This window comes from Delphinapterus leucas, chromosome 3 (genome assembly GCF_059928025.1).
Source record: "Delphinapterus leucas isolate spDelLeu-1000000601 "Yukka" chromosome 3, BTC_Dleu_Yukka2, whole genome shotgun sequence".
Lineage (NCBI taxonomy): Eukaryota > Metazoa > Chordata > Mammalia > Artiodactyla > Monodontidae > Delphinapterus > Delphinapterus leucas.
Window position 1 is genome coordinate 103,496,866 of NC_143131.1, and position 23,431 is coordinate 103,520,296.

General features: G+C 35.6%; 1 protein-coding gene across 1 annotated transcript in view; it reads left to right on the top strand.

Moving 5' to 3' along the window:
* Window positions 1-23,431, top strand: part of CSNK1G3 (casein kinase 1 gamma 3) — a 308,727-nt gene that overhangs the window by 191,223 nt on the left and 94,073 nt on the right. The window contains exon 14 of the mRNA XM_089909240.1: window positions 1-23,026. This exon is cut by the window's left edge and continues 22,981 nt beyond it. The gene's annotated coding sequence lies outside the window, so the exon portion shown is untranslated. The remainder of the gene's footprint in view (window positions 23,027-23,431) is intronic.

A 23,431-nucleotide genomic window follows, 5' to 3' on the forward strand; every position in this document is an offset into this window, starting at 1 on the left:
TTTCAAATGTGTGGTATGGTACTTACATAATGAAATTATTTGTCTTTATAAGTCCTCTTTTTGCTGTCTCTTTTCTCACACTTCATCGTAGTCAAGTGTGTTCTGCTATGTCAGACGGGGGTAGTTGGCAAATGATTCTTTGTTCATGTCTGGGGTTTTGACCTCTGGAGACTTCCCTTACTTTTTTCACATCTCAACTATCCCTGCAAAAGAACGTTAGTTATATTTAATCCAGTATTTCTAGGAGGTTTTAAAAAAATGTGTCATATATACTATAATTCCAGAAATGGAGTTATTACATTTCAATCAGGGAAAATGCTTTCTTATTACCCTCCTATTTTGTTTTACTATGCAGCTGAATAAATTCCTCCTTATTACTCATTTTTTCTTAATTCTTAACTGTTACTGTCTGTTTATTCTTTCAAGGAAATTTACTATTAATTTTGCCAAGTTCAAAAGAATGTGCCACTGAGAATTTCATTATGTGTGGATTAGTACTATGATTGCTACACACTTTAAGGAGATGTCTTCCAGCCATTTCCCCTACAGAGCTACTCTTTCTAACATAAATAAAAATTTCAAAGCCATCATTTCCTCCAGGTCTGGCGTATATATTTATAAGATGGGACTACTATAAACATTTTCTATTTTACAGAAAATTTACAGAAAAGTTGGAAAATATTTGAGGATGACTGCCATGTGTCACCCTCCCCACCTCAAAAATTCTATTATACTTGCTTTATCATGTATCTATCAATCCTTTTGCAATCCATATCTTATATTTTGCATTTCAAAGTAAACTTCAGATATCAGCATTCTTCCTTAAGAAAACTTAAGCATGCATATCAATCATTAACTAGAGTTCAATATTTGTTCTTTTATTCTTTTAGTTAAAATTTAGATATAATTAAATGCACAAACAAATGTGTACATTTACTGAGTTTTGAAGAATGCTTGCTTGAACCTCTACCAAGATACTGAACATTACCACTCCTATCAAGATATTAAATATTACCACCACCCTATAAATTTTTCCCATATGAGAGGGGGCTCTTTTTGTATGTCTGATTTACAAAGTCGTAGTGTACAAAGCAACTCTATAGGTAAGTAATGCTTTTGGCTGCAAATAAAAGAAAACCTGACACACAGTAAATACCAACTAGAGTTAAATTTTGTCACATAATGAGTCTGGAGGGAGGAAGCTGTTGGTATTAATTCAGTGACACAATGATATCAAGGATGATGTCTCTGGAATTCTGATTTTACCTTTAAGTTTGAAGTGGCTGTTGTAACTCCTGGCATCATTCAACAATATTTATTTATTCAATAAATATTTATGTATATTGCAGGTAGTATCCTTTTTTTGTTTTTTAATTTTTAATTTATTTATTTTTACTTTATTTTTTATTGAAATATAGTTGATTTACAACATCATGTTAATTTTTTCTCTACAGCAGAGTGACTCAGTTATACATACATGTATACATACACATACATATATATATATTCTTTTTATATTCTTTTCCATTATGGTTTATCCCAGGACATTGAATATAGCTCCCTGTGCTATAGAGTAGGACCTTGTTGTCCATCCATTCTATGTGTAATAGTTTGCATCTACTAACCCCAAACTCAACAGTCCATTCCTCACCAGCCCCCCCACCCCCACCCTCTGGCAACCACCAGTTTGTTCTCTATGTCTGTGAGTCTGTTTCTGTTTTGTAGATAGGTTCATTTGTGTCATATTTTAGATTCCACATATAGGTGATATCATATGGTATTTGTCTGTGTCTGACTTACTTCACTCAGTATGACAATCTCCAAGTCCATCCACGTTGCTGCAAATGGCATTATTTCGTTCTTTTGTATGACTGAGTAATATTCCATTGTATATAGGTACCACATCTGCTTTTTCCATTCATCTGTTGATGGACATTTAGGTTGTTTCCATGTCTTGGTTATTGTGAATAGTGCTGCTATGAACATAGGGGTGCATGTATCTTTTTGAATTATAATTTTGTCCAGATATATGCCCAGGAGTGGGATTGCTGGATCTTATGGTAACTCTATTTTTAGTTTTCTGAGGAAACTCCATACTGTTTTCCATAGTGCCTGAACCAACTTACATTCCCACCAACAGTATAGGAGGGTTCCCTTTTCTCCACACCCCCTCCAGCATTTGTTATTTGTAGACTTTTTAATTATAGCCATTCTGACCAGTGTGAGGTGGTAACTCATGGTAGTTTTGATTTGCATTTCTCTAATAATTAGTGATTTTGAGCATCTTTTCATGTGCCTACTGGCCATATGTACGTCTTCTTTGAAAAAATGTCTATTTAGGTCTTCTGCCCATTTTTCAATTGGGTTGTTTGTTTTTCTTTTGTTGTGTTGTATGAGCTGTTTGTATATTTTGGAAATTAAGCCCTTGTCAGTCGCATCATTTGCAAATATTTTTTCCCTTCTGTAAGTTGTCTTTTCATTTTGTTTAAGGTTTCCATTGCTGTGCAAAAGCTTGTAAGTTTGATGTCCCATTTGTTTATTTTTGTTTTTATTTCTGTTGCCTTGGGAGACTGACCTAAGAAGACATTGGTACAACTTACGTCAGAGAATGTTTTGCCTCTGCTCTCTTCTGGGAGTTTTATGGTGTCTTGTCTTATATTTAAGTCTTTAAGCCATTTTGAGTTTATTTTTGTATATGGTGTGAGGGAGTGTTCTAACTTAATTGAGTTACATGTGGCTGTCCACTTTTCCCAGCACCACTTGCTGAAGAGACTGTCTTTTTCCCATATTATATTCTTGCCTCCTTTGCTGAAGATTAATTGACCGTAGGTGTGTGGGTTTATTTCTGGGCTTTCTATTCTGTCCCATTGATTTATATGTCTGTTTTTTTGCCAATACCATGCTGTTTTGATTACTGTAGCTTTGTAATATAGTCTGAAGTCAGGGAGGGTTGTGTCTCCTGCTTTGTTCTTTTTCCTCAGGATTGCTTTGGCAATTCTGGGTCTTTTATGGTTCCATATAAATTTTAGATTATTTGTTCTAGTTCTGTGAAAACAGGCACTGTTCGTATTGAGATAGAGCAGCAAACAAAAAAGTTCTTGTTCCCCAGGTAGGAATAAAAAGGAAGATACAACCTAGGTCTTACTGTCCACTTATCATGAAGGCAAAATCTTTCTCAGAAAACCTTTTGTCTCTTTGGCAGAGTTCTTGTTTCTCATTGGATGCTAGGGAAAAAAATGAGTATTTATATGTTTTAATCTCCCTCTTGTGAGAAGATTTGAAATAACTGTGGAGTCAGCCAATCACCATTGTCTGCCAGAGGAACATTGGGAGCTAAGTTATGGTCCACTTGGTCTCCTTGCAGCAATAAATTGTATCCACACTTACACTAGCATTCAGATGGTAGTATGATGGGTTTTCATCACCAGAGAGATTGGGTTCATTTTCATTTCCTAGAGTGATGAGTTCTACAACTAACTTCTCCCTAATGCTGACAATAAGAAAGTTATCAAGGACCTTCAGTCACTGGCATGTAGCCTTGTGTAGGAAAAGAGTCGTGAATTGGAAGTCAAGTGACCTGGTTTCTAAGTCTGTCTTTGGTTTGCCTACTGTGAAAATGTAGGTGAATTATATCACCTCTTTGGGCCTCAGTTTTTAAACTGTGAAATGAGTGGCTTTCATGCTTCAATTTTGGGCTTCAACCACACATACTCAGGACAGAGGGATTGATCATTATAAATTATGTATTTTAGTTTTAGAATTACAATGTGCCAGTGCTTTTTTTGAGAACAAGTGGACTTGTAAAAATGTTATGCATACTCTTTGACCTTTCTCTGTTACTCCCTCCTCTTCTGCAGTAGGCAGAATAATGGCCCTCCCAAAATGTGCATGTCTTAATCCCTGATATTTGGGAATATGCTATGTCACATAACAAGGGGGGATTAAGGTGCAGATAGAATTAAGACTGCTGACAAAATGACTCTGAGATGGGGAGATTATCTTGGTTTATCCTGATGGGGCCAGTGTAATCACAGGGATCCTTATATGTGAGAGAGGGAGCCAAGGGAATCATTGTTAGAGAGATATGAGGTGAGAAAGACTTGACTGGTCTTTGATGGCTTTGAAGATGGAGAATCCAAATAATGCAGACACCCTCTAGAAGCTGGAAAAATAAGGAACAATTCTCCCTTAGAGCATCCAGAAAGAATTCAGCTATGCTGACACTTCAATCTTAGCCCAGTGAGACCAATTCAGACTTCTGATGTCCAGAACTGTAAGATAATAAACTTGTATTGTTTAAGTCGCTAAATTTGTGGTAGTTGGTTACAGCAACAGTAGGAAACTAATATACCTTCCCACATTACTAGGTCAGATAAACTAAGCTTAACAAAGCTAAGCAGAAGGGGGCACAAGTGGGATCAAATAAGCCAAGGCAAGCATAATACTGCATTTCAGTAGGATAGATAATGCAATATTAGAATGTATGTTTTTATATATCAAGATTCAAAGGAAAGTCAAACCATCACCTCTAGAGAATCAAATATGTTTTTTCCTCCTCAAAGAGATACTATGTTGTGGAGTAAATTCATTAACAGACCAGGGGTTTAGGAAGAAAAAGAATGCTTTTCCTAAGTGCTAGAAAACAGGTGATTTAGACATACGTGAACAGCCCAGAAGAACTTGGCTGACTCTTGACAGAGAAGGAGAGCCGCAAAAAAGGTGATAAGATCCCAAATTTATGAAGTCAGAATGGAAATTTGTGCCTTTCCATCATGGGTTATTGTGGGGATGACTTCAAACTGAGTTCCCACACCACTAAAAGGACACGTAATGGAGACTTGGAATCATAGTATTTTCATTTTCTAATCTTTCAATCTCATCATGTGTGCTGTTATATTCCTGCTCTTTGCTTTGGGTATTTCCCTCCCCACCCCACTTCAATCTTGAGAAATACTCCCTTACAATAAGTTTTCTTTTAGGCTGTTGAATATTTGTTTTGTTAAGAATAATTGAAGGCAGGAGAAACCCTTCATTACATTGCAGAGTGCCTTAAATAGAGTACACACTCCATAAATATTTGTTGAATCGAACAATGTTTAATCAACATCTGTTTAAGGCATATCAATGGGAAAATTATTCATTGGTGTCCAAGCCACTTCTTTTGTTTGTCGTTGAATGAGAGAGACTCATGCTGTAGCCCAAAAGAGAAATTATGTTCAAGAATAATATTGTTTTATAAGTCTTACCTTAATAGAAAAGAAAATCTCTTGAAACAGGTAATTATTCAAATAAATTCAACATTTTCAAATACTAAAACAAATGCTAAATTATGACATGTATTGGAGTTTTTAAAGTCATTCTTTCCTTTCTGTTGAGTTTGAAGGTGTAAAGGGTAGGGGTTTGGGCTTCATGATTCCTGGAGTCTGCTGGGGCTGGCTTACACCAGCTGGTGAGAGTCAATCGAGCACATCTCTTTACGGATCTATGTTCAGTGATATCACACTGGTAGATTGAAATTGGCCATGGTTGGAGTAAGTTCACAATGTATAAATCAGGACTTGGAGAGCCAGCTGTGAAACATTTACGTGCACACAATTGTTAATAGACCATGGGCTAAAAAATGGACCACAGAGGGTTAATATTCTTGGCAGAGAGATGAGTATAGCAAATCATTTTGATCTTAGAAATGGCTGTTTGTTAGGGCTCAAGTTGTTTCCCTTAATCCTAAGGTTAGTCCTTAGACCTTGAGTGCAGCTCTCCAAATATGCAGAAATTTGAGCCCTTCTCACTTGGCTAGGACCTTCAACTCCAACTCCTGTCTCCCTAGCACCAGGAGGCTGCTCACTTCTATGCTTAGCTTTCTAGCCTCCTAGCTGCTGTCTTTGTTTGTGGGTTTGTTTTTGTGTGTGTACTACGATCCTGTGCACATAGAGCCTTACTGTCAGCTGACTACCAAAAAGGAATTTGTTGGCAAATCTTTAGAAGAACTGTGGTTTCTTGCTCTCTGAGACTTTGCCCCTTACATTTTAGCCTCTTTGGCTGCCCAGACTTGGACCTCTGCCTTGCCAGCCCAGCAGGACCACTGTTTTTGTTTGGGTTTGCTTCATTCCTGAGCTCTGTAAATTGGGAAATACTCTTAGGGAAAAAAAGCCAAGGTGATTGTAAAGTTCATTTCCTCTGTTTCCCTTTTCTGAAGAAACACAAAGCCTCTTATATTACTGCTTGCATTGGCTTCTCTATATGCCTTCAACCATGTGTAAAGTATGTTGTCCAGCTTTCATAACAATGTTAAGCAGGAGGTTTAGTCCAGTACCATCTACATTGTCACTGCCAGAGCTAGAAATCTGAAGGAAAGCTTTTAAGTCTAGAAACATTATTGAGTCTTCAGCAAAACTAATTTCAAAAGCCATTCAGTGTTGGATAATCGTAGTTGAAGGCAATTCGTCTCATTCAGAAAAATTTCTATCTTGGCCTTGAGCTCAAAAAACAGCAATAAAATTTTATCTTGCTAAGCCATGGAACTGCTGTATGGTATGACAAGTGAGTATATTCAGCTTCTATTCTGAAAAAATGAAAAGAACTGAAAATAGTTTCATATAGGTTTCATGTGTTATGAAATATTCTTCTACAAATTTTTATAACATTTAAAAATTTAAGAATCATTCTCAACTCATAGGTCATACAAAAACAGGCCACAGGCTGATATTTCCCAAGTCCTGGTATATACCATGAAGTTTAAATATTCATTTTGAAACTCAGTAGCCAAGAATTGAGTCCTTTCTCTGACCTCAGCCTATCTCTGGATGCCAGACTTTGAAGTTTCATTCCCCATCTCTCAGTTATAAATTCTGTGGCCTTGGGCAAATTACCTAACTTCCATGTGATTTAGTTCCGTAACTCATTAATTGGAACTAATAATAGTACTTATAGCTTAGGGTTGTTGTGATAATGAAATGATCTCATAGGGATAAGGTGATGAATTCAGAATGGCCTGGTTACCTTGAGGAATGGGTGGTGGGAAGCCCAAGGAGAAAGTAAAAACTAAGAGCAACCCAAGAATTAATATTTCATAAATATTAACATAGTTATTTTTCTTCAATATAGGAATTTACAGTTATAAATTTACCTCTAAGAACTGTTTTGCCTATATCCTGTAAGTTTTTGTACATTATAGTTTTGTTTTAACTCATCTCAAAACATTTTCTAATTTCTATTGTGATTTCTTCTTTAATACATTTGTTATTTAGCAGTATGTTGTTTCAATATATTTGTGAATTCTCCCAATTTTCTTCTGCTGTTGATTTATATTTAATTCCATTTTGATCAGGGAATCTACTTTGTATAATTTCAATCCTTTAAAATTTATTTAAACTTGTTTTATGACCTAGCACATGATCTATCTTAGATAGTGTTCCACAGGTACTTGAGAAGAAGGTGTATTCTGCTGTTGTTGGGTGAAGTGGTCTAGAGATGTCTGTTAGGTCTAATTGGCTTATAGTGTTTTTCAACTATTTAATAGCCTTGTTGATATTCTGATCAGTTGTTCTATCTATTATTGAAAGTGGGGTATGAAGTCTTCAACTATTATTCTTGAACTGTCTGTCCTTTCAATTCTGTCAGTTTTGCTTCATATAGTTTGAGTTTCTTTTGTAAGGTGCATGTGTATTTATTATTGTTACATTTTAATGATGGATTGACCATTTTATCAGTATAAATGTTGTTCTTTGTTAACAATTTTGTCTTAAAGTATATTTTGTCTGATATTAGTATAGCCACTCTAGTTCTCTTTTGGTTTCTGTTTGCATGGCATTATTTCCCACCACTTTACTTTCAACTTTTTGTGTCTTTAAGTCTAAAGTGTGTTGCATATAGAGACTATTTTTTAAACCCCTTCTACAATTTCTGACCTTGCTATTTCTTTTAATATATTTGTTGCATTTTTAAGTGGTTGTCCTAGGATTAAAATTAATAACCTAACTGAAAACAATCTAGTTTACCTTAGTACCAACTTAATTTTAGTAGAACACAAAACTTTGCTGTAGCATAATTTCACTCTCTCCCCACTCCTTTGTGTGATTACTGGTGAACAAATTACATCTTCAGCATATTGTAAGTGCTTCAACATGGTTTCATAATTATTACTTTATGAGGTTTTCTTATAAATCAGATAGGCAAAGTGTTACAAAAAAATACAGTTGTACTTCTTCTATTTATCTATATAATTATCTTTATCAGTGTTTTTTAATTTCTTCATATGGATTCAAGTACTCTCCTGTGTTTTTTTATTTAACTTGAACGAATCCCTTTAGTATTCCTTATAGGGCACGTCTGTTAGTGATGAATTCTTTCAGTTTTTGTTTATTTGGGAATGTCTTATTTCTCCTTCATTTTTGAAGGATAGTTTTTCGGGATATAGAATTCTTGGTTAAAATCTTTTTATTAGCATGTTATTTATGTCAATGCACTGTCTTGAGGTCTCCCTGATTTCTGGTAGAAATCAGCTGTTGATCGCAATTGGAATGTTCATTTTCTCATTGTTGAGTTTTAAATGTTCTTTGTATATTTTGGATATATTCGTTTATCAGATATATATTTCCCTTATCAGATATATCTTTTGTAAATATTTTCTCCTAGTCTTTGGTTTGTATTCTTATTTTCTTGATCATTCTTTATACAGGGATTAAAATTTTTTGACCTACTTATAATAATAATTATAATAAAAGGTTTCATAAAATAAGTGCAACATTTGGTGCCCTTCAGATAAATTTCTGATGACTGCTATTTTTCTTGTGTACAGGCCATACTTTTCTGCTTCTCTGCAAGCCTTACTATTTTTGTTGTTGTCCTTGTGGTTAAAAACTGGATATTTTAGATAACATAATGTGGTAACTCTGGAAATCAGATCCCCATTCCCACCCACTGCCACCCCAAGGGTTTTTCTTGCTGTTTGTTTGGGGGTTTTTTGAATTTTATTTTATTTATTTTTTTATACAGTAGGTTCTTAATAGTTATCCATTTTATACATATTACTGTATATATGTCAATCCCAATCTCCCAATTCATCACAGCACCACCACCACCTGATGCTTGTTTCCCCCCTCGGTGTCCATACGTTTGTTCTCTACAACTGTGTCTCAATTTCTGCCCTGCAAACCAGTTCATCTGTACCATTTTTCTAGGTTCCACATATATGCGTTAGGGTACGATACTTGTTTTTCTCTTTCTGACTTCACTCTGTATGACAGTCTCTAGATTCATCCATGTCTCTACAAATGACCCAATTTTGTTCTTTTCTGGCTGAGTAATATTCCATTGTATATATGTACCACATCTTCTTTATCCATTCATCTGTCGATGGGCATTTAGGTTGCTTCCATGACCTGGCTATTCTAAATAGTGCTGCAGTGAACATTGGGGTGCATGTGTCTTTTTGAATTATGGTTTTCTCTGGGTATATGTCCAGTAGTGGGATTGCTGGGTCATATGGTAACTTTATTTTTAGTTTTTTAAGTAACCTCCATACTGTTCTCCATAGTGACTATATCAATTTACATTCCCACCAATAGTGCAAGAGGGTTCCTTTTCTCCACACCCTCACCAGCATTTGTTGTTTGTAGATTTTCTGATGATGTACATTCTAACTGGTGTGAGGTGATACCTCATTGTAGTATTGATTTGCATTTCTTTAATAATTAGTGATGCTGAGCAGCTTTTCTTGTGCTTCTTGGTCATCTGTATGTCTTCTTTGGAGAAATGTCTATTTAGGTCTTCTGCCCATTTTTGGATTGGGTTGTTTGTTTTTGTAATATTGAGCTGCATGAGCTGTTTATATATTTTGGAGATTAATCCTTTCTCCGTTGATTTGTTTGTAAATATTTTCTCCCATTCTGAGGGTTGTCTTTTCATCTTGTTTGTAGTTTCCTTTGCTTTGCAAAAGCTTTTAAGTTTCAGAAGGTCTCATTTGTTTATTTTTGGTTTTATTTCCATTACTCTAGGAGGTGGATCAAAAAAGATCTTGCTGTGATCTATTCCAAAGAGTATTCTTCCTAAGTTTTCCTTTAAGAGTTCTATAGTGTCCGGTCTTACATTTAGGTCTCTAATCCATTTTGAGTTTATTTTTGTGTATGGTGTTAGGAAGTATTCTAATTTCATTCTTTTACATGTAGTTGTCCAGTTTTCCCAGCACCACTTATTGAAGAGACTGCCTTTTATCCACTGTATATCCTTGCTTCCTTTGTCATAGATTAGTTGACCATAGGTGTGTGGGTTTATCTCTGGGATTTCTATCCTGTTCCATTAATCTATATCTCTGTTTTTGTGCCAGTACCATATTGTCTTGATTACTGTAGCTTTGTAGTATAGTCTGAAGTCAGGGAGCCTGATTCCTCCAGCTCTGTTTTTTTCCTTAAAACTGCCTTGGCTATTCGAGGTCTTTTATGTCTCCATACAAATTTTCAGATTTTTTTGTTCTAGTTCTGTAAAAAATGCCATTGGTAATTTGATAGGGATTGCATTCAATTTGTAGATTGCTTTGGGTAGTATAGTCATTTTCACAATATTGCTTCTTCCAATCCAAGAACATGGTATATCTTTCCATCTGTTTGTATCATCTTTGATTTCGTTCATCAGTGTCTTATAGTTTTCTGCATACAGGTCTTTTGTCTCCCTAGGTAGGTTTATTCCTAGGTATTTTATTCTTTTGTTGCAATGGTAAATGGGAGTGTTTCCTTAAATTCTCTTTCAATTTTTCATCGTTAGCGTACAGGAATGCAAGAGATTTCTGTGCATTAATTTTGTGTCCTGCAACTTTACCAAATTCATTGATTAGCTCTAGTAGTTTTTTGGTGGCATCTTTAGGATTCTCTATGTATAGTATCCTGTCATGTGCAAGCAGTGACAGTTTTACTTCTTCTTTTCCGATTTGGATTCCTTTTATTTCTTTTTCTTCTCGGATTAATGTGGCTAGGACTTCCAAAACTATGTTGAATAATAGCGGTGAGAGTGGACATCCTTGTCTTGTTCCTGATCTTAGAGGAAATGCTTTCTGTTTTTCACCATTGAGAATGATGTTTGCTGTGAGTTTGTTGTATATGGCCTTTATTATGTTGAGGTAGGTTCCCTCTATGCCCACTATCTGGAGAGTTTTTTTTATCATAAATGGGTGTTGAATTTTGCCAAAAGCTTTTTGTGCATCTATTGAGATGATCATATGGTTTTTATTCTTCAGTTTTTTAATATGTATCACAATGTGTATTGTGTATCACATTGATTGATTCGCATATACTGAAGAATCCTTGCATCCCTGGGATAAATCTCACTTGATCATGGTGTATGATCCTTTTAATGTGTTGTTGGATTCTGTCTGCTAATATCTTGTTGAGGATTTTTGCATCTATATTCATCAGTGATATTGGTCTGTAATTTTCTTTTTTTGTAGTATCTTTGTCTGGTTTGGGTATCAAGGTGATGGTGGCCCCGTAGAATGAGTTTGGGAATGTTCCTTCCTCCGCAATTTTTTGGAAGAGTTTGAGAAGGATGGGTGTTAGCTCTTCTCTAAATGTTTGATAGAATTCACCTGGAAACCATCTGGTCGTGGACTTTTGTTTGTTGGAAGATTTTTAATCACAGTTTCAATTTAATTACTTGCGATTGGTCTGTTCATATTTTCTATTTCTTCCTGGTTCAGCCTTAGAAGGTTATACCTTTCTAGGAATTTGTCCATTTCTTCCAGGTTGTCCATTTTATCGGCATAGAGTTGCTTATAGTAGTCTCTTATGATGCTTTGTATTTCTGCAGTGTCTGTTGTAACTTTTCCTTTTTCATTTCTAATTTTATTGATTTGGTCTTCTCCCTCTTTTTCTTGATGAGTCTGGTTAAGGTTTATCAAGTTTTTTTATCTTCTCAAGGAACCAGCCTTTCGTTTTATTGATCTTTGCTATTGTTTTCTTTGTTTCTATTTCATTTATTTCCACTCTGATCTTTATGATTTCTTTCCTTCTACTAACTCTGGGTTTTGTTTGTTCTTCTTTCTCTATTTCCTTTAGGTTTGAGGTTAGATTGTTTATGTGAGATTTTTCCTGTTTCTTGAGGTAGGCTTGTATTGCTGTAAATTTCCCTCTTAGAACTTCTTTTACTGCATCCCACTGGTATTGGATCATCACGTTTTCATTGTAATTTGTCTCTAGGTATTTTTTGATTTCCTTTTTGGTTTCTTCAGTGATCTCTTGGTTATTTAGTAACATATTGTTTAGCCTCCATGTGTTTGTGTTTTTTATGTTTTTTTTCCCTGTAATTGATTTCTAATCTCATAGTGTTGTGGTCAGAAAAGATGCTTGATATGATTTCAATTTTCTTAAATTTACTGAGGCTTGATTTTGACCCAAAATGTGATCTATCCTGGAGAATGTTCCATGTGCACTTGAGAAGAAAGTGTAATCTACTGTTTTTAGATGGAATGTCCTATAAATATCAATTAAATCTATCTGGTCTATTGTGTCTAAATGACTTGTGTTTCCTTAGTAATTTTCTGTTTGGATGATCTGTCCATTGGTGTAAGTGAGGTGTTAAAGTCCCCCACTATTATGGTGTTACTGTCGATTTCCTCTTTTACATCTCTTAACAGTTGCCTTATGTATTGAGGTGCTCATATGTTGGGAGCATACATATTTATAATTGTTATATCTTCTTCTTAGATTGATCCCTTGATCATTATGTAGTGTCCGTCTTTGTCTCTTGTAACATTCTTTATTTAAAGTCTATTTTATCTGATGAGTATTGCTACTCCAGCTTTCTTTTGATTTCCATTTGCATGGAATATCTTTTTCCATCCCCTCACTTTCAGTCTGTATGTGTCCCTAGGTCTGAAGTGGGTCTCTTGTAGACAGCATATATATGAATCTTGTTTTTGTATCCATTCAGCAAACCTGTGTCTTTTGGTTGGAACATTTAATCCATTCACGTTTAAGGTAATTATCGATATATATGTTCCTATTACCATGTTCTTATTTGTTTTGGGTTTGTTTTTGTAGGTCCTTCTCTTGTGTTTCCCACTTAGAGAAGTTCCTTTAACATTTGTTGTAGAGGTGGTTTGGTGGTGCTGAATTCTCTTAGCTTTTGCTTGTCTGTAAAGCTTTTGATTTCACCATCGAATCTGAATGAGATCCTTGCCAGGTAGAGTAATCTTGGTTGTAGGTTCTTCCCTTTCATCACTTTAAATATGTCCTGCCACTCCCTTCTGGCTTGTACAGTTTCTGCTGAGAAATCAGCTGTTATCCTTATGGATAAGGATATCCCTTGATACATCCCTTGTATGTTATTTGTTGTTTTTCCCTTGCTGTTTTCAATAATTTTTCTTTGTCTTTAATTTTTGCCAGTTTGATTACAATGTGTCTCAGACTGTTTCTCCTTGTGTTTATCCTGTATGGGATTCTGCGCTTGGGTGGCTATTTCCTTTCCCATGTTAGGGAAGTTTTCAACTATAATCTCTTCAGATATTTTCTCGGGTCCTTTCTCTCTCTCTTCTCCTTCTGGGACCCCTATAATGTGAATGTTGTTATGTTTAATGTTGTCTCAGAGGTCTCTTAGGCTGTCTTCGTTTCTTTTCATTCTTTTTTCTTTATTCTGTTCCTCAGCAGTGAATTCCACCATTCTGTCTTCCAGGTTACTTATCCATTCTTCTGCCTCAGTTATTCTGCTATTGATTCCTTCTAGTGTAGTTTTCATTTCAGTTATTGTATTGTTCATCTCTGTTTGTTTGTTCTTTGATTCTTCTAGGTCTTTGTTAAACATTTCTTGCATCTTCTCGATCTTTGCCTCCATTCTTTTTCCGAGGTCCTGGATCTTGTTCACTATCATTGTTCTGAATTCTTTTTCTGGAAGGTTGCCTATCTCCACTTCATTTAGTTGTTTTTCTGGGATTTTATCTTGTTCCTTCATCTGGTACATAGCCCTCTGCCTTTTCATCTTGTCTATCTTTCTGTGAATTTATTTTTTGTCCCACAGACTGCAGGATTGTAGTTCTTCTTGCTTCTGCTGTCTGCCCTCTGGTCCTTGCTGTTTGTATTTTTTTGTTGTTGTTGCTTATATGTTTGTTCATTGATTTTCTTAGACAAATTCTATAAAGTATGTACTCCCTGTTTTATGCAAGTGCTGAAGTCTTTGCTTGGTTAACTTAGTAATCAGGTAATTATTGGTTAGATATTTCCTTAAATGGCTTAGAGCAATAAGTCTTCCACCCTTTGCTGAGGTGTTTTATGTGTGTTGGACCACACCATCAGCCTTATTCAACTTACAACTCTCACCCTAGCCTTCATTTTCTGCTTACAGAGGCCTCGAGGTCAGACAGAGGCAAGAGATAGGTGCATGAAGAGGTCTTTCCTGGGCTTGTGCATAGTCCTGCACATGACTTGGTTCCTCTAAATCCTCAGAAATATATCAGAGCTTTTTTGTGCCTGCCCTCTGGACATCTCATTCCCAAGATCTTCTTTGCAAAATTTTGGCCAGGCTCTTGGTTGCCCAAAGTGGTATCAGAGCCTCAGGAAGCTGTGATGGCAAACAGTTGTCACTGATTGTTTTTGACAGACACTATCAGGATAGACCTTTTTCTTTGGAATGAACTGCTAATTAGGTCAAATAATAAAAAAATACTGCACCTTGCCGCTTTTTCAACTTGCTGTGCAATATGTCAAATAGTGTCAATGCTCTGGGGCTGTAGCTTTTTGAGGCTCTTCAAACCTAGTGTTCCTTCTCTTGTTTTTGTAAGGCTATTGTTGGCACTTGGTGGTTGAAAGACTGCTGGTCTTCAAGGCTCCCATGGAGCTGGGGAAGGGGGTTGGGAGTAGGTCAAGTGAAAATGCCAAAAGTTCTTACTGAGATTCTGCATTATTTCTTTAATGAAGATTCCCAAGATTGTTGAAAACCTTTGGTTAAATTTTAGAGTTCTGAATTTATTATTATTATTTTTTAATTCTTGAATTAATTCACATAAATTTTGCTAGGTTTTTACTGCATTTATATAGCAGCATATTTATAGAGGTCCTCACTCCATCATTCCCTCCACCTGTTTCTGAGCCTCAGTAGAAGCTGGTTCTGTGATTGGAGTTTTAAATATTTGATTACGATTATGATAATAATGAAATAAAAAAAATAGATCTATTGTCTATTTTAAGAAGTAGAACATTCAAGAACTTTAAATGTATGTGTATTCATTTCCCCAAGAAGTAGAAGTAAACTGAATTTTGTTGTATTCCTCTTTTGTTTGTTTCTCATGAGCTATCTGTATCTATACCTATCTATATATATATAGATATATATGTATAGATATATGTATATATATACACATATCCCTCAAACAACATATTATTTACTTTTGCTTGTTTTTACAGAAATAGTATTATAGTGAAGGTATTATTTTATAAAATGCCTTCCTCTCCCTCAACCTTGTTTCTAAGATTCATTGATATGGACAAGTTTAGCCATAGTTCTTTCATTTTCATTGTTGTAAAGTATTCCATTGTATAAATGTCAGTTACATCAAGTTGGTTGATAGTGTTCAAGTCATTGTATCCTTACTATTTTTCTATCTAGTTCTACCAGTTATTGAAAGTGGGGTATTAAAATCTCCAACTATAACTGATGAAATAAATAGGTGTTGAGAATAAAGGAGATGATCCAATCTAAGGAAAATAAAAATTCTTGATAAATGAATATAAGAATATAGGGCAAATGTCATAATCAGGGATGAAGAAAATTTTTTTTCACAAGCTTGGAAAACTTCTTAATTTCCAATTTTTTTAAACCAAATTAAATATAAATACATCTAGATTTTTTTCTTGGCAAAAGCTTGAACTTATGTGATATTGAAAATCTCTTGCAAGCTTCCTGGCATGAAAAAAACAGTTGCTGTATTTCAAGAGGCTCAAATAAGGTGAACCTCAATATTCCCTGAAATGTGAAGTGCTGGAAGATAGTAGAGCATCTAGCAAAGAGATTTGTGAGAAATGTCTGTGTTTCAAGTATTCTCTTCTTAGTGAAGATGTTATTCACATGTATAGACAATAGAAAAACATTCTCAAATATGCTATGACACAGAAAAAGTACTACTCATACAACATGGAAATATTTTCTTGGGCTCTTTGCTAATCAAAGGTAGTGCATCAGCATCACCTGGGAGCTTGTTAGTAATGCAGAGTCTCAAGCCCCTCCCCAGACCTACAGAAGTTAGAACCTGCATTTTAACAAGATCCCTAGGTGATTGATATGATATGCACATTAAAGTTTGGAAAGCACAGCTCTTACTGATAAAAATTCAAAAATAAGAAGTAAAAAAGTGAGGAAGTCTGACTATAAAAAGGCTATATTATCCATTAATACAATTTAAACATATAGAGCTGTATAGATAACCCTTAAGCATTAAAAATCATCTTTGAAATATATGATCTATAATGTAAAAGTATAATAAAACAATTTATGTTTAAACCCTTAGGTTATATTGGCTAAGATCAGTATAATGTGGGAAATAAGATTGTGCTAAATTCTTTGCCTCTGTGAGGATGGGGACATTTCACAAAGGAAGCAGTGTGAAGTGCCTAAAACAAGATGACAGATGAATTTACTAGCTATGGAAATTACAAGTGAATAAATTAAACCATTGTTTTAAAAAAACCTTTAAGATAGAGTTTAAAAACATCCCTGAGAGGAAGAAGTTGGGGGAATAATAATTTAATGTTATTACTTTGTGTTTCTATTCTATGGCCTGCCAAAATTAGTGATGTCTATTCTCTCTGGACAAAATCACACTTTGATTCTTTTTTTTTTTTTAATTGCAAAAAGGTGGGAATTTAAAAAGATACCAAAAGGTGGAAATCGATCAATGAATTTTGTTTTATTCCCTATTGATTGCAAGGCTGAGTATTTCCTGTCCTGCTTCCAGACTCTTCCTGAAGGTGGGCTTCTGCACAGCTTCAAACAATCCTAGGGTGTGACTTATGGGGGCAATGGCAAAGAGATTTTGCATACAATTGGCAACCAGCAGCCAACCACTGCAAGGACAGCCAGGTGAATATGTCACTTTGGAGGGGGGGAAGGGGGAAGCAGAAAATGCCAAGAGCGTGACCCCATTCTTTAAATTTTTTTTTTTTCAGAGAAGATAATGTGAGCCCATGGTCTCAAATCCCTTTTGCCTTAATTAGGTACAAAGGAACAAATTTCATCTGATTTTATTTTATTTTTTTCTCTTATTTAAAAATCAACAGTTATTATGAAATATTTTACATTTGTAGATAATTGTAGGGGTTAATGTTGTGAACACTTACATGTCTATCAATCACATTAAATCATAAGAGTTTTGCCATCTTCACTGGAGATATTAAAAAAAATTAGAGTTGAGGGTACAGTATCCACCTCCCTAACTCTATTCCCTTGCCCCTGCTCCAGAAATAACTACCATCATGAACTTAATGCCTTTCATGTTGATGTTTTTTAAAATACTTTCTGTACAAATCTAAACCTCCATAAACGTTTAACAAATACTTGTGGATTTTGAAACTATGTATTATTATACTGTGTTTCCTTCTGCAACTCATTTTTTTCTTTCAACATTCTTTCTGAAGACTCTCTATGTTAATTATATGTGGCCCCAGTGCATTCAGTTTAATAGCTGCAGTTTTCCATTGTTGAATATGCTGCAGTCTATCTAGTCCCCTGTAATGGGCCATTGAATTTGTTTCTGAACTTTTGCTCTTGCACATAGTAGTATGAGGAACATTCTCATGAAGGTCTCATTGTGCAAGCATGCAAGCTAAGTTTCCTAGGTATTACCAAGTTGCTCTATAATGCATAAGTACCAAACTCCTCTCTCCTCAGCAGTGAATGAGAAGTCCTAGTGCTATACTACTTCATCAACACCTGGTATTGTTTGACTTTAAAATATTTGCTGCTATAATGGGCATAAAATTGTATCTCATTGATATTTTAATTTGCCTTTTCCTTGTAACTTTAGGGATTTAACACCTTTCGTTAGTTTATTGGCTATCCAGATTTTCCCTTCTATGAATTGCTGCTCATATTCTTCACCCATTTTTAAAACTAGGCTTTCAATCTTTGTTTCCCATCAATTTGTTGGAATGCTCTGTGAATCCTGGGTACAAATTCTTTCCTGGTTGTGTGTCTTCTCCCAAACTGTGGCTTCATTTTTGTTGTTTCCAGAAGCTTTTACTTATTATATAACCAAATATAACAAAACGGATTTTACTTTGTGTCCTGTTTATGAAATTCTTTTCTGCTTTAAGTTCCTACCGATGTTTTTTTGTATTTTATTCTAAAAATTTCTACCTGTTATTGATTTTCATGTCCAGTGTGAGCTAGAGATCTAATTTTATTTTATTCCAAATGGATGCACAATGGTCTCAACACTACTGACAGGTTTATCCATTCTTCTCTTTGCAATGCCACTTTTATCCTAAACCCAGTATCACTCTGGTAGAATGTAAGATCTATGATGGCAAAGATCTTGGTCATTTTTGTTCACTGATGTATCCTAAACATCTAGGACAGTGCCTGGCACATAGTAGCTATTTAAATTTATTGGTAAATAAATGAATATTCAAATGGCATTTCTGGTGTAGAACTTAAGCAAGCATGATTTCTCAACAAAGGGACTTTAATTAGGGGATTTAAGGGTGTTTTAGTGTTTTCCTCTCTTCTTTCTGAGAGGCAGCCCAGCCCATGTCTCTGAAGGGTCTCAGATACTTTATAATACCTCATTTGAAAACAATAACCTCATGAATCTTTTGTAGTCAAAAGAAAAAATTGTTCCACTTCAGTAATAGATACCAGAGGAACTATTACATACACCATTAAATATAGGTATTATGTGATAACATTCAAGTGTGAATGGGAGGGGAGAAAGAAAGGATGAAATTTGATTGGTTGAGTATGTCAGGTGACTTTTACTCCCACCTCCTGTTTCATTTTTTAAGGAATGTAATTGATCATAATAATACAGGGATTGTCTTGGAAGGGAGTGATTGGCAGGTGGGGAGGGAAGTGTAGGGTGATGAGTGTGCTCCATGGCAGAGTCACAATCCTATAGGTCACAGACATTGTCCTTTGGGATTTCATTCAGGTCTAGAACTGAAGGTTTTTTTGAGCTACACTCTACTGCTTATGATTTGATAAGGGCTTCTTTGACTGGTGTAAAATCATAGGGAGGAACAGAAAGCAATGATGGGTTCAGATAATGCCATTCATCGAGGAGAGTCAAAAAGAAAGTTTTGGCATAAATAACTTAAACAATAACTTCGGCTGGAAAGAGTTGCTTTCATTGAACATCTCTACCCTGTGAGATTACTGCTGTGATGTCTGAGAAATCAGCATCTCATGAGGAGTCTAATGCCTGCAGCATCATAATCTCAGTGGCATTTTGGGTTGGCCAGTAGAACCCTCCATTTCCCTGAGTTCACATAGACGTACATCCTCCATGTACACTGTGGCATAAAAGGAGGCACCTTATTACAAGGTGACCACACATGGTGATGCACCTGTTTGAGGGGCCACCTAGTAGGAAGAGGACAGATTGGGATGGATTATCCTGTTCCCAGGCAATCTGATCATGTTATAGTGTTAAAGTGTTCACAAGTTTTAAGTCAACAATGAGCGATTTATCTGTTGTAACAAATGACATCATTTGATCCCCTTATCAATTTTCTGAGGCCAGAACCTTCACTTATCACATGACATGAGAAGTGCAAGTTCCTCTGTGCTTGAGACTTCTTTAAATCTTCATACCATTCCAGGGTCATCTGGAGGAAGAGTCAGGTTTCTTGCCTCTCTCCATTCCTATCTACTCAGATGCTTCTTTCTTAGTACCCTTATTATGAATTATGTAAAGGTTTGTGTTTTATCTCCTCTGTTAGTAAATGAAGAGGTCTTTGAGAGTAAGGAGTTTGTGTTATTCACTCTTGTAGCTGTGGGCCTAGGACAATGTCTGGAGCTTCAAGGGAGCAGAGAGTGTGGGGTGAAATGAAATAGAATAGAAGCTTGCCTCGGTCTACTGAATCAGCTGGGCTACAGCAACTTTCTCATGATCCAGACTAGTGTTCTATCATTCATCAACTTCCTTTCACTTCAATTTGTATGTGTAGGGGTTTTTTTAATGTTTTTTTAAAATTGGGATATAGTTGATTTACAATGTTATGTTAGTTTCAGGTGTACAGCAAAGTGATTCAGTTATATATATATATATATATATATGTATTCTTTTTCAGATTCTTTTCCATTGTAGATTATTACAAGAAAATGAAGTTAGTTCCCTGTGCTATACAGTAAGTCCTTGTTCTTTATCTATTTTATATATAGTAGTGTGTTTCTGTTAATCCCAAATTCCTAATTTATCACTCCCCCCCAACTTTTTCCCTTTGGTAACCATAAGTTTGTTTTCCATATCTGTGGGTTTATTTCTGTTTTGTAAATAATTTCATTTGTATCCTTTTTCAGACTCCACATATAAGTGATATCATATGATATTTGTCTTTGTCTGGTTTACCTCACTTTGTGTGTGTAATTTTTCATTTTTGTTTATCTGCTTCAGAATTTTGAATTTTTATAGAAATTGGTAGATTTAGGTATGTATGTCAGTTTTAAAGAGTGACAATTTATTGGGCCTCCCTGGTGGCGCAGGGGTTGAGAGTCTGCCTACCGATTCAGGGGACGTGGGTTCATGCCCCGGTCCGGGAGGATCCCACATGCCGCGGAGCGGCTGGGCCCGTGAGCCATGGCCGCTGAGCCTGCGTGTCCGGAGCCTGTGCTCCGCAACGGGAGAGGCCACAACAGTGAGATGCCTGCGTACCGCAAAAAAAAAAAAAAAGAAAAAAAGAGTGACAATTTATTTAAGGCTCTTTCTAGCTCTGGCCTGGTCTGAGTCATTGGCTAAGAGTAACAGGGCAATTTATAACATTAAAACAAATGTTAAATTACTAGTGATAATATCAGATGACATGGTGAAAGCTGTAAATTTACCAATATATCAGAACTTGTGACCAGAGATAAAACCCACCTTAACAACTTGAATTTTTATGTCCATCTCTCTTAGTGCATTTTTCTTTGATCAGTTTTCTAAAAGCAAAATGTCCAGGGATGAACTGTGTTGTGAAGCTGGTCATCAGAATTGGTAGAATTTGAGACCCTGACTCAGCAACATTTTACTGAGTCATTCACTGGGATGAGCACGAATAGTTTGGCTGAGTAATAATTTTTCTGACAGGCTGCTGGATATTAGACATATATTTGTGTATAGGATGCTGTAAAGGAAACAGTAAATATGAAGACATCTAATTCTTTTTTTGCTTATGTCATATTTTTGTTGATGGATAATATTTCTGGGAGAAAGGAGGTTTCTAGATAAGTAGTACCATTCTTTCAAACTGAAAAATATGAAATGTGTTAAGAGTTCCTAGGGACTTAACTGAATAATCAGTTCTAGGAGCTTTGTCTGTCTCTAAGATCCAAATTTGCTTCCTTGCAAGAGTGTATTAGTCCTTGGGGCCTACGGGAAGCACGTGTTGACAGCAGCTCTTAAATCAGTGTGCTGTTCTTTACTGCAGGCATTTTCACCTTGTAGAGACATCATAGTCATGCTGTTGTATACTTTTTCCCCTCATTGTAGATTACCTTTTCCAGGTGAATACAACTTGAAACCCTCAGATGATATAGCATCCCTGTGAGAAATTATGTAGCTAGTATAGAGACCTATTCCCAAACAGTTACCAAATAAAGCAGCCTTCAGAGGCTGCCATTATACTACTGTTAACACTCAGTCAGGTACTGCCATCCATATCATTTCCTAGGCAGGAAGCACATCATTTTAAGTGGCATACTGTCGCCCCTCATGTCAGATAGACTTTGGGTGTTGAGCCAAAAAGGTCTTATCTGCTATTTTAGCAGCAACTCATCTTTTCTATGCCAAACTGCTTTTAATGAGGGGACTGTGGTTAATATGCGCTTTCCCTCCTTTCTTTAGTATTTATAAAGCCAAGAACCCTGTAAAAGTTTGCTTTTGTGAGCACACATTGGGATACATATTTTGGTAAGTGCTGACACCTTTTTTTCTTCCAGAGGAATCAGCTGTCTCTTTTTTGCTTACCGTGCTACACTTTCATTTTTACTACTCTGGTCACTCTTTCAAAGGCTTCAGGGAAGTAAGTTAATGGTTCGGTGTGAATGGGAAGAGGAAGAAATATACAGAAATGTTTTCTGGGTTGTATTATTTATACATTTGTTGGTGGTATTTATTATCTTCGTAATATATGAAGAGTTTCAATATTTGAACTGTCATTCTGATATTTTATTCTAAGCACCAAGCTTAAATCAGAGTTCTGTGAAGAAGGAACACTTGAAAAAAACTCTCCAAAACAGAATGTTAAGGAGCCTAGCACTAATTCACTGACATGTATATTTCTGTATAAATCATAAAGTAAAAATCATAAAAGCTTAGCTCATTTGATCAAAATTGTATTTGTTTAATAGCAATTTCTTTTCTTTCAACATTCCCAGACAATTTACCCAATTAGTTACTTAAAAGACATAAATATTAATTTGGTCCCAAAGACTTGAGTCCTCACTAAGTGAATGATTTTGTTCATCTCTTTGGTAATTCAGAGTTATAATTCATTAATGTAGTAATCTGAGATGCTGCTTAGTACCTGTGAAACTTTCCCAGTATGGCAGACACTGCTGGTGCCCTCGTTTTGAAGAAAGTATGCACATTGTGGAAAGACACAATCATACAGAAGGCAAACAATAGAAAGAAGTAGGCCTTCTGAGCAACCTCATGTACAGGGTCAATGTGTTATGTGCTTTACTGTGTAGACATCTCATTTGATCCTCAAATGTCCTAAGCAAAGTGTTATTGTCCCCATTTTACAGATGAGGAAATTGAGGCTCAACAAAGGTAAATCATTGGCTGAAGAATAGGAAGATGAAAAGAAAAGAATTGTTTTTCTGATGCCATCATGCTTCCAGAACAAATTCCGTAAGTGGAGGGGGAGAACTGCTGTTCAAGAAACACACTATTTTGCATTTAGAAATCATTTCTGGTGATGTGATGGATGTCACTCCTTACTCCTCTGGATTTAAGTTGAGGGTTCCATAGGAAAGGAGGGAGGAAGAAGTTTTCACAAATATTTTCTAGGCTGTATTATTTATAAATCTGTTTATTGGCTTCATTATCTTCCCCATGTGTGGAGAGCTTCAATATCTCAGTTGTTAGTTTAAATTTTCTAGGGAAAAAGACACTTGAAACGATCCTCAATCTTAAACTAGGACTCTAGCCTTAAATAATTTAATATTCTCCTATAAAACAATTCATCCAAAACATGTCCTTTCAGCCTTTGTGTTTGATGATATGAGTTTCTTCAGTTTGTTAATTAATATGGCA